Below are 13,507 nucleotides of genomic sequence, written 5' to 3'. Positions count from 1 at the left end.
CTCCTCTCTGATACAACGGCACCAGCCCCAAATACTCAAATCATTTCCTGGAAACCAATCATCACCTTGTTTCCTTTCAAAAAACCAATGTTTCCAAAAACCCTTTTTTCCCTGTTACCGTACCACTACCTGCCCCGGAGTGCCCCGTGAAGTACCCCCTCGTGTGGATTTTACCAGTAAGCCTATGGCCTCATTAGTCTTCTCAAGTACCCGCAGGGGTCCAAGTACAACGCCTGGTTGGGAACCACTGCTGTAAACTAACCATCTTGTTATTTCCTATAAACCTGAGCTGTCTCTGTCTGATCCAATCTGATGAGAGATGAGATATGTTCTACACAGAGCAGTTATATTTCCCTAGATGTGTTTCTTTCTGTGGTTTATTGTGGTGAATTTAAACAGCCAAATCAATGTAATTATTGAAACTGACGGAGCCTTAGCGCCCTCCGGTGTCTGTTTGTGGTATAAATAATAACAACGTGTTTAAATGTTGTTGAGATTTCAGTATGTACTCCAGGGCTGTCCAACCTCGTTCCTGGAGAGCTACCAACCTGTAGGTTTTCACTCCAACCCTCATCTAGCACACCTGATTCTAATAATTCGCTTCTTGTAACGCTGAATCAGGTTGGTCACAACTGGGGGGGGTTGTAACCAGGACAGGGTAGCTCTCCAGGGTTGGACAGCCCTGATGTTCACCATCAAGTAAAAACCACATGGTATAAAGTCTCTTTATTTCACCCAACTAATAACGTATTTAAATATTGCGTGACATCATTGGGATGTTTTTCTACTTCACCCTCCCAGAGGTAGATATATATTTTAACCTTTATTTAACTAGGCAAGTCAGTTAATTAAGAACAAATTCTTATCTTACAATGACGGCCTACCGGGGAACAGTGGGTTAACTGTCATGTTCAGGTGCAGAACGAGTGGGTTAACTCGCAGAACGACAGATTTGTACCTTGGGATTTGAACTTCCAACCTTTCGCCTACTAGTCCAACGCTCTAACCACTAGGCTACCCTGCCTCCCCGTATAACGTATAATTCCAGATACATTCAGATCAAACCGTCCAGGTGATATACAGGTACTACATCTGCTGTTCTCTCATTGTATCAGTGGTTTAAGTCTTCTGGATATTTACCTCATAACAGCATTGTTGATTACACTAAAGATACACACTAGGATGAGCAGGATTCAAATATCTTCATGGTTATTGTATCCTGTTGTTAGATGTAGTCAGTCTGTTGTATCCTGTTGTTAGATGTAGTCAGTCTGTTGTATCCTGTTGTTAGATGTAGTCAGTCTGTTGTATCCTGCTGTTAGATGTAGTCAGTCTGTTGTTAGATGTAGTCAGTCTGTTGTATCCTGTTGTTAGATGTAGTCAGTCTGTTTATCTCTTGTTAAAGATGTAGTCAGTCTGTTGTATCCTGCTGTTAGATGTAGTCAGTCTGTTGTATCCTGTTGTTAGATGTAGTCAGTCTGTTGTATCCTGCTGTTAGATGTAGTCAGTCTGTTGTTAGATGTAGTCAGTCTGTTGTATCCTGTTAGATGTAGTCAGTCTGTTGTATCCTGTTGTTAGATGTAGTCAGTCTGTTGTATCCTGCTGTTAGATGTAGTCAGTCTGTTGTTAGATGTAGTCAGTCTGTTGTATCCTGTTGTTAGATGTAGTCAGTCTGTTTTATCCTCTTGTTAGATGTAGTCAGTCTGTTGTATCCTGCTGTTAGATGTAGTCAGTCTGTTGTATCCTGCTGTTAGATGTAGTCAGTCTGTTGTATCCTGTTGTTAGACGTAGTCAGTCTGTTGTATCCTGCTGTTAGATGTAGTCAGTCTGTTGTATCCTGCTGTTAGATGTAGTCAGTCTGTTGTATCCTGTTGTTAGACGTAGTCAGTCTGTTGTATCCTGCTGTTAGATGTAGTCAGTCTGTTGTATCCTCTTGTTAGATGTAGTCAGTCTGTTGTATCCTGTTAGATGTAGTCAGTCTGTTGTATCCTGCTGTTAGATGTAGTCAGTCTGTTGTATCCTGCTGTTAGATGTAGTCAGTCTGTTGTATCCTGCTGTTAGATGTAGTCAGTCTGTTGTATCCTGTTGTTAGACGTAGTCAGTCTGTTGTATCCTGCTGTTAGATGTAGTCAGTCTGTTGTATCCTGCTGTTAGATGTAGTCAGTCTGTTGTATCCTGCTGTTAGATGTAGTCAGTCTGTTGTATCCTGTTGTTAGATGTAGTCAGTCTGTTGTATCCTGCTGTTAGATGTAGTCAGTCTGTTGTATCCTGCTGTTAGATGTAGTCAGTCTGTTGTATCCTGTTGTTAGATGTAGTCAGTCTGTTGTATCCTGTTGTTAGATGTAGTCAGTCTGTTGTATCCTGTTAGATGTAGTCAGTCTGTTGTATCCTGTTGTTAGATGTAGTCAGTCTGTTGTATCCTGTTGTTAGATGTAGTCAGTCTGTTGTATCCTGTTGTTAGATGTAGTCAGTCTGTTGTATCCTGTTGTTAGATGTAGTCAGTCTGTTGTATCCTGTTGTTAGATGTAGTCAGTCTGTTGTATCCTGTTGTTAGATGTAGTCAGTCTGTTGTATCCTGTTGTTAGATGTAGTCAGTCTGTTGTATCCTGCTGTTAGATGTAGTCAGTCTGTTGTTAGATGTAGTCAGTCTGTTGTATCCTGTTGTTAGATGTAGTCAGTCTGTTGTATCCTGCTGTTAGATGTAGTCAGTCTGTTTTATCCTGTTGTTAGATGTAGTCAGTCTGTTGTATCCCTGTTAGATGTAGTCAGTCTGTCTTGTTTGTAGTCCTGTTGTTGTTAGATGTAGTCAGTCTGTTGTATCCTGTTGTTAGATGTAGTCAGTCTGTTGTATCCTGTTGTTAGATGTAGTCAGTCTGTTGTATCCTGCTGTTAGATGTAGTCAGTCTGTTTGTATCCTGTTGTTAGATGTAGTCAGTCTGTTGTATCCTGCTGTTAGATGTAGTCAGTCTGTTGTATCCTGCTGTTAGATGTAGTCAGTCTGTTGTATCCTGTTGTTAGACGTAGTCAGTCTGTTGTATCCTGCTGTTAGATGTAGTCAGTCTGTTGTATCCTGCTGTTAGATGTAGTCAGTCTGTTGTATCCTGTTAGATGTTCAGTCTGTTGTATCCTGCTGTTAGATGTAGTCAGTCTGTTGTATCCTGCTGTTAGATGTAGTCAGTCTGTTGTATCCTGCTGTTAGATGTAGTCAGTCTGTTGTATCCTGCTGTTAGATGTAGTCAGTCTGTTGTATCCTGCTGTTAGATGTAGTCAGTCTGTTGTATCCTGCTGTTAGATGTAGTCAGTCTGTTGTATCCTGCTGTTAGATGTAGTCAGTCTGTTGTATCCTGTTGTTAGATGTAGTCAGTCTGTTGTATCTGTTGTATCCTGTATCCTGTTGTTAGATGTAGTCAGTCTGTTGTATCCTGTTGTTAGATGTAGTCAGTCTGTTGTTGTATCAGTCTGTTGTATCCTGTTAGATGTAGTCAGTCTGTTGTATCCTGTTGTTAGATGTAGTCAGTCTGTTGTATCCTGCTGTTAGATGTAGTCAGTCTGTTGTATCCTGTTGTTAGATGTAGTCAGTCTGTTGTATCCTGTTGTTAGATGTAGTCAGTCTGTTGTATCCTGTTGTTAGATGTAGTCAGTCTGTTGTATCTGTTGTTAGATGTAGTCAGTCTGTTGTATCCTGCTGTTAGATGTAGTCAGTCTGTTGTATCCTGTTGTTAGATGTAGTCAGTCTGTTGTATCCTGCTGTTAGATGTAGTCAGTCTGTTTGTTGTATCCTGTTGTTAGATGTAGTCAGTCTATTTGTATCCTGTTGTTAGATGTAGTCAGTCTGTTGTATCCTGTTGTTAGATGTAGTCAGTCTGTTGTATCCTGCTGTTAGATGTAGTCAGTCTGTTGTATCCTGCTGTTAGATGTAGTCAGTCTGTTGTATCCTGTTGTTAGATGTAGTCAGTCTGTTGTATCCTGTTGTTAGATGTAGTCAGTCAGTTGTATCCTGCTCAGTCTGTTGTATTGACCTGTGGAGTCAGTCAGTATCTGCTGTTAGATGTTGTCAGTCTGTTGTATCCTGCTGTTAGATGTAGTCAGTCTGTTGTATCCTGTTGTTAGATGTAGTCAGTCTGTTGTATCCTGCTGTTAGATGTAGTCAGTCTGTTGTATCCTGCTGTTAGATGTAGTCAGTCTGTTGTATCCTGCTGTTAGATGTAGTCAGTCTGTTGTATCCTGCTGTTAGATGTAGTCAGTCTGTTGTATCCTGTTGTTAGATGTAGTCAGTCTGTTGTATCCTGCTGTTAGATGTAGTCAGTCTGTTGTATCCTGCTGTTGATGTAGTCAGTCTGTTGTATCCTGTTGTTAGATGTAGTCAGTCTGTTGTATCCTGCTGTTAGATGTAGTCAGTCTGTTGTATCCTGCTGTTAGATGTAGTCAGTCTGTTGTATCCTGTTGTTAGATGTAGTCAGGATGTTGTATCCTGTTGTTAGATGTAGTCAGTCTGTTGTATCCTGTTGTTAGAATGTAGTCAGTCTGTTGTATCCTGTTGTTAGATGTAGTCAGTCTGTTGTATCCTGTTGTTAGATGTAGTCAGTCTGTTTATCTGTTGTTAGATGTAGTCAGTCTGTTGTATCCTGCTGTTAGATGTAGTCAGTCTGTTGTATCCTGTTGTTAGATGTAGTCAGTCTGTTGTATCCTGTTGTTAGATGTATCCTATTTGTATCCTGTTAGATGTAGTCAGTCTGTTGTATCCTGTTAGATGCAGTCAGTCTGTTGTATGTTAGATGCAGTCAGTCTGTTGTATCCTGCTGTTAGATGTAGTCAGTCTGTTGTATCCTGTTGTTAGATGTAGTCAGTCTGTTGTATCCTTAGATGTAGTCAGTCTGTTGTATCCTGTTGTTAGATGTAGTCAGTCTGTTGTATCCTGCTGTTAGATGTAGTCCGTCTGTTGTATCCTGTTGTTAGATGTAGTCAGTCTGTTGTATCCTGTTGTTAGATGTAGTCAGTCTGTTGTATCCTGTTGTTAGATGTAGTCAGTCTGTTGTATCCTGTTGTTAGATGTAGTCAGTCTGTTGTATCCTGCTGTTAGATGTAGTCAGTCTGTTGTTATCCTGTTGTTAGATGTAGTCAGTCTATTGTATCCTGCTGTTAGATGTAGTCAGTCTGTTGTATCCTGTTGTTAGATGTAGTCAGTCTGTTGTATCCTGTTGTTAGATGTAGTCAGTCTGTTGTATCCTGTTGTTAGATGTAGTCAGTCTGTTGTATCCTGTTGTTAGATGTAGTCAGTCTGTTGTATCCTGTTGTTATCCTGTTGTTAGATGTAGTCAGTCTGTTGTATCCTGCTGTTAGATGTAGTCAGTCTGTTGTATCCTGCTGTTAGATGTAGTCAGTCTGTTGTTCATTTCTACCTGTATTGTTAGATAGTCAGTCTGTTGTATCCTGTTGTTAGAGTCAGTCTGTTGTATCCTGCTGTTAGATGTAGTCAGTCTGTTGTATCCTGTTGTTAGATGTAGTCAGTCTGTTGTATCCTGTTGTTAGATGTAGTCAGTCTGTTGTATCCTGTTGTTAGATGTAGTCAGTCTGTTGTATCCTGTTGTTAGATGTAGTCAGTCTGTTGTATCCTGTTGTTAGATGTAGTCAGTCTGTTGTATCCTGTTGTTAGATGTAGTCAGTCTGTTGTATCCTGCTGTTAGATGTAGTCAGTCTATTGTTCATTTCTACCTGACGGGAGAAGTATCCTGTTAGATGTAGTCAGTCTGTTGTATCCTGCTGTTAGACGTAGTCAGTCTGTTGTATCCTGTTGTTAGATGTAGTCAGTCTGTTGTATCCTGCTGTTAGATGTAGTCAGTCTGTTGTATCCTGTTGTTAGATGTAGTCAGTCTGTTGTATCCTGTTGTTAGATGTAGTCAGTCTGTTGTTCATTTCTACCTGACGGGAGAAGTATCCTGTTAGATGTAGTCAGTCTGTTGTATCCTGCTGTTAGATGTAGTCAGTCTGTTGTATCCTGCTGTTAGATGTAGTCAGTCTGTTGTTAATTTCTACCTGACGGGAGAAGTATCCTGTTAGATGTAGTCAGTCTGTTGTATCCTGTTGTTAGATGTAGTCAGTCTGTTGTATCCTGCTGTTAGATGTAGTCAGTCTGTTGTATCCTGTTGTTAGATGTAGTCAGTCTGTTGTATCCTGTTGTTAGATGTAGTCAGTCTGTTGTATCCTGTTGTTAGATGTAGTCAGTCTGTTGTATCCTGTTGTTAGTCAGTATGTTGTATCCTGTTGTTAGATGTAGTCAGTCTGTTTGTATCCTGTTGTTAGATGTAGTCAGTCTGTTGTATCCTGTTGTTAGATGTAGTCAGTCTGTTTGTATCCTGCTGTTAGATATAGTCAGTCTGTTGTATCCTGCTGTTAGATGTAGTCAGTCTGTTGTATCCTGTTGTTAGATGTAGTCAGTCTGTTGTATCCTGCTGTTAGATGTAGTCAGTCTGTTGTATCCTGCTGTTAGATGTTGTCAGTCTGTTGTTAGATGTAGTCAGTCTGTTGTATCCTGTTGTTAGATGTAGTCAGTCTGTTGTATCCTGCTGTTAGATGTAGTCAGTCTGTTGTATCCTGCTGTTAGATGTAGTCAGTCTGTTGTATCCTGCTGTTAGATGTAGTCAGTCTGTTGTATCCTGCTGTTAATTTCAGTCTGTTGTATCCGGTAGTCAGTCTGTTGTATCCTGCTGTTAGATGTAGTCAGTCTGTTGTATCCTGTTGTTAGATGTAGTCAGTCTGTTGTATCCTGCTGTTAGATGTAGTCAGTCTGTTGTATCCTGTTGTTAGATGTAGTCAGTCTGTTGTATCCTGTTGTTAGATGTAGTCAGTCTGTTGTATCCTGTTGTTAGATGTAGTCAGTCTGTTGTATCCTGTTGTTAGATGTAGTCAGTCTGTTGTATCCTGTTGTTAGATGTAGTCAGTCTGTTGTATCCTGTTGTTAGATGTAGTCAGTCTGTTGTATCCTGTTGTTAGATGTAGTCAGTCTGTTGTATCCTGCTGTTAGATATAGTCAGTCTGTTGTATCCTGTTGTTAGATGTAGTCAGTCTGTTGTATCCTGCTGTTAGTTGTAGTCAGTCAGTTGTATCCTGCTGTTAGATGTTGTCAGTCTATTGTTCATTTCTACCTGACTGGAGAAGTATCCTGTTAGATGTAGTCAGTCTGTTGTATCCTGCTGTTAGATGTAGTCAGTCTGTTGCATCCTGTTGTTAGATGTAGTCAGTCTGTTGTATCCTGCTGTTAGATGTAGTCAGTCTGTTGTATCCTGCTGTTAGATGTAGTCAGTCTGTTGTATCCTGTTGTTAGATGTAGTCAGTCTGTTGTATCCTGCTGTTAGATGTAGTCAGTCTGTTGTATCCTGTTGTTAGATGTAGTCAGTCTGTTGTATCCTGCTGTTAGATGTAGTCAGTCTGTTGTATCCTGCTGTTAGATGTAGTCAGTCTGTTGTATCCTGTTGTTAGATGTAGTCAGTCTGTTGTATCCTGTTGTTAGATGTAGTCAGTCTGTTGTATCCTGTTGTTAGATGTAGTCAGTCTGTTGTATCCTGTTAGATGTAGTCAGTCTGTTGTCCTGTTGTTAGATGTAGTCAGTCTGTTGTATCCTGTTTGTTAGATGTAGTCAGTCTGTTGTATCCTGTTGTTAGATGTAGTCAGTCTGTTGTATCCTGTTGTTAGATGTAGTCAGTCTGTTGTATCCTGTTGTTAGATGTAGTCTGTTGTTCATTTTAGATGTAGTCAGTCTGTTGTATCCTGTTGTTAGATGTAGTCAGTCTGTTGTATCCTGTTTAGATGTAGTCAGTCTGTTGTATCCTGCTGTTAGATGTAGTCAGTCTATTGTTCATTTCTACCTGACGGAGAAGTATCCTGTTAGATGTAGTCAGTCTGTTGTATCCTGTTGTTAGATGTAGTCAGTCTGTTGTATCCTGTTGTTAGATGTAGTCAGTCTGTCTGTTGTATCCTGCTGTTAGATGTAGTCAGTCTGTTGTATCCTGTTGTTAGATGTAGTCAGTCTGTTGTATCCTGTTGTTAGATGTAGTCAGTCTGTTTGTATCCTGCTGTTAGATGTAGTCAGTCTGTTGTATCCTGCTGTTAGATGTAAGTCAGTTGTTCATTTCTACCTGACGGAGAAGTATCCTGTTAGTAGTCAGTCTGTTGTATCCTGCTGTTAGGATGTAGTCAGTCTGTTGTATCCTGCTGTTAGATGTAGTCAGTCTATTTGTATCCTGCTGTTAGATGTAGTCAGTCTGTTGTATCCTGTTGTTAGATGTAGTCAGTCTGTTGTATCCTGTTGTTAGATGTAGTCAGTCTATTTGTTAGATGTAGTCAGTCTGTTGTATCCTGTTGTTAGATTGTCAGTCTGTGCTGTTAGATGTAGTCAGTCTGTTGTTATTTCTACCTGACGGAGAAGTATCCTGTTAGATGTAGTCAGTCTGTTGTATCCTGTTGTTAGATGTAGTCAGTCTGTTGTATCCTGTTGTTAGATGTAGTCAGTCTGTTGTATCCTGTTGTTAGATGTAGTCAGTCTGTTGTATCCTGTTGTTAGATGTAGTCAGTCTGTTGTATCCTGTTGTTAGATGTAGTCAGTCTGTTGTATCCTTTGTTAGATGTAGTCAGTCTGTTGTATCCTGTTGTTAGATGTAGTCAGTCTGTTGTATCCTGTTGTTAGATGTAGTCAGTCTGTTGTATCCTGCTGCTGTAGTCAGTCTGTTGTTATTTCTACCTGCTGTTAGATATAGTCAGTCTGTTGTATCCTGTTGTTAGATGTAGTCAGTCTGTTGTATCCTGCTGTTAGATGTAGTCAGTCATTTGTATCCTGTTGTTAAGATGTAGTCAGTCTATTGTATCAGTATCCCTGTTAGATGTAGTCAGTCTGTTGTATCCTGCTGTTAGATGTAGTCAGTCTATTTTGTATCCCTGTTGTTAGATGTAGTCAGTCTGTTGTATCCTGCTGTTAGATGTAGTCAGTCTGTTGTATCCTGTTGTTAGATGTAGTCAGTCTGTTGTATCCTGTTGTTAGATGTAGTCAGTCTGTTTGTATCCTGCTGTTAGAGTAGTCAGTCTGTTGTATCCTGTTGTTAGATGTAGTCAGTCTGTTGTATCCTGCTGTTAGATGTAGTCAGTCTGTTGTATCCTGCTGTTAGATTTGTCAGTCTGTTGTTCATTTTCTATCCTGTTAGATGTAGTCAGTCTGTTGTATCCTGCTGTTAGATGTAGTCAGTCTGTTGTATCCTGTTGTTAGATGTAGTCAGTCTGTTGTATCCTGCTGTTAGATGTAGTCAGTCTGTTGTATCCTGTTGTTAGATGTAGTCAGTCTGTTTGTATCCTGTTGTTAGATGTAGTCAGTCTGTTGTATCCTGTTGTTAGATGTAGTCAGTCTGTTGTATCCTGTTGTTAGATGTAGTCAGTCTGTTGTATCCTGTTGTTAAGATGTAGTCAGTCTGTTGTATCCTGCTGTTAGATGTAGTCAGTCTATTTGTATCCTGCTGTTAGATGTTGTCAGTCTGTTGTATCCTGCTGTTAGATGAGTCAGTCTGTTGTATCCTGTTAGATGTAGTCAGTCTGTTGTATCCTGCTGTTAGATGTAGTCAGTCTGTTGTATCCTGTTGTTAGATGTAGTCAGTCTGTTGTATCCTGTTGTTAGATGTAGTCAGTCTGTTGTATCCTGTTGTTGAATGTAGTCAGTCTGTTGTATCCTGTTGTTAGATGTAGTCAGTCTGTTGTATCCTGCTGTTAGATGTAGTCAGTCTGTTGTATCCTGTTGTTAGATGTAGTCAGTCTGTTTGTATCCTGCTGTTAGATGTAGTCAGTCTGTTGTATCCTGCTGTTAGATGTAGTCAGTCTATGTTGTATCCTGTTGTTAGATGTACCTGACTGTTGTATCCTGTTGTTAGATGTAGTCAGTCTGTTGTATCCTGTTGTTAGATGTAGTCAGTCTGTTGTATCCTGTTAGATGTAGTCAGTCTGTTGTATCCTGTTGTTAGATGTAGTCAGTCTGTTGTATCTGTTGTTAGATGTAGTCAGTCTGTTGTATCCTGTTGTTAGATGTAGTCAGTCTGTTGTATCCTGCTGTTAGATGTAGTCAGTCTGTTGTATCCTGTTGTTAGATGTAGTCAGTCTGTTGTATCCTGCTGTTAGATGTAGTCAGTCTGTTGTATCCTGTTGTTAGATGTAGTCAGTCTGTTTGTATCCTGTTGTTAGATGTAGTCAGTCAGTTGTATCCTGCTGTTAGATGTAGTCAGTCTATTGTTCATTTCACCTGACTTGTATCCTGTTAGATGTAGGATTTGTATCCTGTTGTTAGATGTAGTCAGTCTGTTGTATCCTGTTGTTAGATGTAGTCAGTCTGTTGTATCCTGTTGTTAGATGTAGTCAGTCTGTTGTATCCTGCTGTTAGATGTAGTCAGTCTGTTGTATCCTGTTGTTAGATGTAGTCAGTCTGTTGTATCCTGCTGTTAGATGTAGTCAGTCTGTTGTATCCTGTATCCTGTTAGATGTAGTCAGTCTGTTGTATCCTGCTGTTAGATGTAGTCAGTCTGTTGTATCCTGCTGTTAGATGTAGTCAGTCTGTTCATTTCTACCTGTATCCTGTTAGATGTAGTCAGTCTGTTGTATCCTGTTGTTAGATGTAGTCAGTCTGTTTGTATCCTGTTGTTAGATGTAGTCAGTCTGTTGTATCCTGTTGTTCAGTCAGTCTATTTGTATCCTGTTGTTAGATGTAGTCAGTCTGTTGTATCCTGTTGTTAGATGTAGTCAGTCTGTTGTATCCTGTTGTTAGATGTAGTCAGTCTGTTGTATCCTGTTGTTAGATGTAGTCAGTCTGTTGTATCCTGTTGTTAGATGTAGTCAGTCTGTTGTATCCTGTTGTTAGATGTAGTCAGTCTGTTGTATCCTGCTGTTAGATGTAGTCAGTCTATTGTTCATTTCTACCTGACTGTTGTTAGATGTAGTCAGTCTGTTTGTATCCTGTTGTTAGATGTAGTCAGTCTGTTGTATCCTGTTGTTAGATGTAGTCAGTCTGTTGTATCCTGTTGTTAGATGTAGTCAGTCTGTTGTATCCTGCTGTTAGATGTAGTCAGTCTGTTGTATCCTGTTGTTAGATGTAGTCAGTCTGTTGTATCCTGCTGTTAGATGTAGTCAGTCTATTGTTCAGATTTCTACCTGTATCTGCTGTTAGAGTAGTCAGTCTGTTGTATCCTGCTGTTAGATGTAGTCAGTCTGTTGTATCCTGCTGTTAGATGTAGTCAGTCTGTTGTTCCTTTGTTAGATGTAGTCAGTATCCTGTTAGATGTAGTCAGTCTGTTTGTATCCTGTTGTTAGATGTAGTCAGTCTGTTGTATCCTGCTGTTAGATGTAGTCAGTCTGTTGTATCCTGTTGTTAGATGTAGTCAGTCTGTTGTATCCTGTTGTTAGATGTAGTCAGTCTGTTGTTCATTTCTACCTGACGGGAGAAGTATCCTGTTAGATGTAGTCAGTCTGTTGTATCCTGTTGTTAGATGTAGTCAGTCTGTTGTATCCTGCTGTTAGATGTAGTCAGTCTGTTGTTCATTTCTACCTGACGGGAGAAGTATCCTGTTAGATGTAGTCAGTCTGTTGTATCCTGTTGTTAGATGTAGTCAGTCTGTTGTATCCTGCTGTTAGATGTAGTCAGTCTGTTGTATCCTGTTGTTAGATGTAGTCAGTCTGTTGTATCCTGTTGTTAGATGTAGTCAGTCTGTTGTATCCTGTTGTTAGATGTAGTCAGTGTTGTATCCTGCTGTTAGATGTAGTCATCTGTTGTCTGTTGTTAGATGTAGTCAGTGTTGTTCATTTCTACCTGTTGTTAGATGTAGTCAGTCTGTTGTATCCTGCTGTTGTAGTCAGTCTGTTGTATCCTGTTGTTAGAGTCAGTCTGTTGTATCCTGCTGTTAGATATAGTCAGTCTGTTGTATCCTGTTGTTAGATGTAGTCAGTCTGTTGTATCCTGTTGTTAGATGTAGTCAGTCTGTTGTATCCTGTTGTTAGATGTAGTCAGTGTTGTAGATGTAGTCAGTCTGTTGTATCCTGCTGTTAGATGTAGTCAGTCTGTTGTAGCATCCTGTTGTTGTTAGATGTAGTCAGTCTGTTGTATCCTGTTGTTAGATGTAGTCAGTCTGTTGTATCCTGCTGTTAGATGTAGTCAGTCTATTGTTCATTTCTACCCGAAGGAGAAGTCCTGTTAGATGTAGTCAGTCTGTTGTATCCTGCTGTTGGGATGTAGTCAGTCTGTTGTATCCTGTTGTTAGATGTAGTCAGTCTATGTTGTATCCTGTTGTTAGATGTAGTCAGTCTGTTGTATCCTGTTGTTAGATGAAGTCAGTCTGTTGTATCCTGTTGTTAGATGTATCAGTCTGTTGTTCATTTCTAGATGTAGTCAGTCTGAAGTATCCTGTTGTTAGATGTAGTCAGTCTGTTGTATCCTGTTGTTAGATGTAGTCAGTCTGTTGTATCCCTGCTGTTAGATGTAGTCAGTCTGTTAATTTTCTGACGGGAGGAAGTATCCTGTTAGATGTAGTCAGTCTGTTGTATCCTGTTGTTAGATGTAGTCAGTCTGTTGTATCCTGCTGTTAGATGTAGTCAGTCTGTTGTATCCTGTTGTTAGATGTAGTCAGTCTGTTGTATCCTGTTAGATGTAGTCAGTCTGTTGTATCCTGCTGTTAGATAGTCAGTCTATTTTACTCATTTCTAGATGTAGTCAGTATGTGTTGTATCCTGTTGTTAGATGTAGTCAGTCTGTTGTATCCTGCTGTTAGATGTAGTCAGTCTGTTGTCTGTTGTTAGATCCTCTGCTGTTAGATATAGTCAGTCTATTTGTGTTGTTAGATGTAGTCAGTCTGTTGTATCCTGCTGTTAGATGTAGTCAGTCTGTTGTATCCTGTTGTTAGATGTAGTCAGTCTGTTGTTCATTTCTACCTGGACGGAGAAGTATCCTGTTTAGATGTAGTCAGTCTGTTGTATCCTGTTGTTAGATGTAGTCAGTCTGTTGTTCATTTCTACCTGACGGGAGAAGTATCCTGTTAGATGTAGTCAGTCTGTTGTATCCTGCTGTTAGATGTAGTCAGTCTGTTGTATCCTGCTGTTAGATGTAGTCAGTCTGTTGTATCCTGCTGTTAGATGTAGTCAGTCTGTTGTATCCTGTTGTTAGATGTAGTCAGTCTGTTGTATCCTGCTGTTAGATGTAGTCAGTCTGTTGTATCCTGTTGTTAGATGTAGTCAGTCTGTTGTATCCTGTTGTTAGATGTAGTCAGTCTGTTGTATCCTGCTGTTAGATGTAGTCAGTCTGTTGTATCCTGTTGTTAGATGTAGTCAGTCTGTTGTATCCTGTTGTTAGATGTAGTCAGTCTGTTGTATCCTGCTGTTAGATGTAGTCAGTCTGTTGTATCCTGTTGTTAGATGTAGTCAGTCTGTTGTATCCTGTTGTTAGATGTAGTCAGTCTGTTGTATCCTGTTGTTAGATGTAGTCAGTCTGTTGTATCCT

Source organism: Oncorhynchus nerka, linkage group LG14 (genome assembly GCF_034236695.1).
Source record: "Oncorhynchus nerka isolate Pitt River linkage group LG14, Oner_Uvic_2.0, whole genome shotgun sequence".
Classification (NCBI taxonomy): Eukaryota; Metazoa; Chordata; class Actinopteri; order Salmoniformes; family Salmonidae; genus Oncorhynchus; species Oncorhynchus nerka.
Note: the sequence above shows the minus strand (reverse complement) of the source record.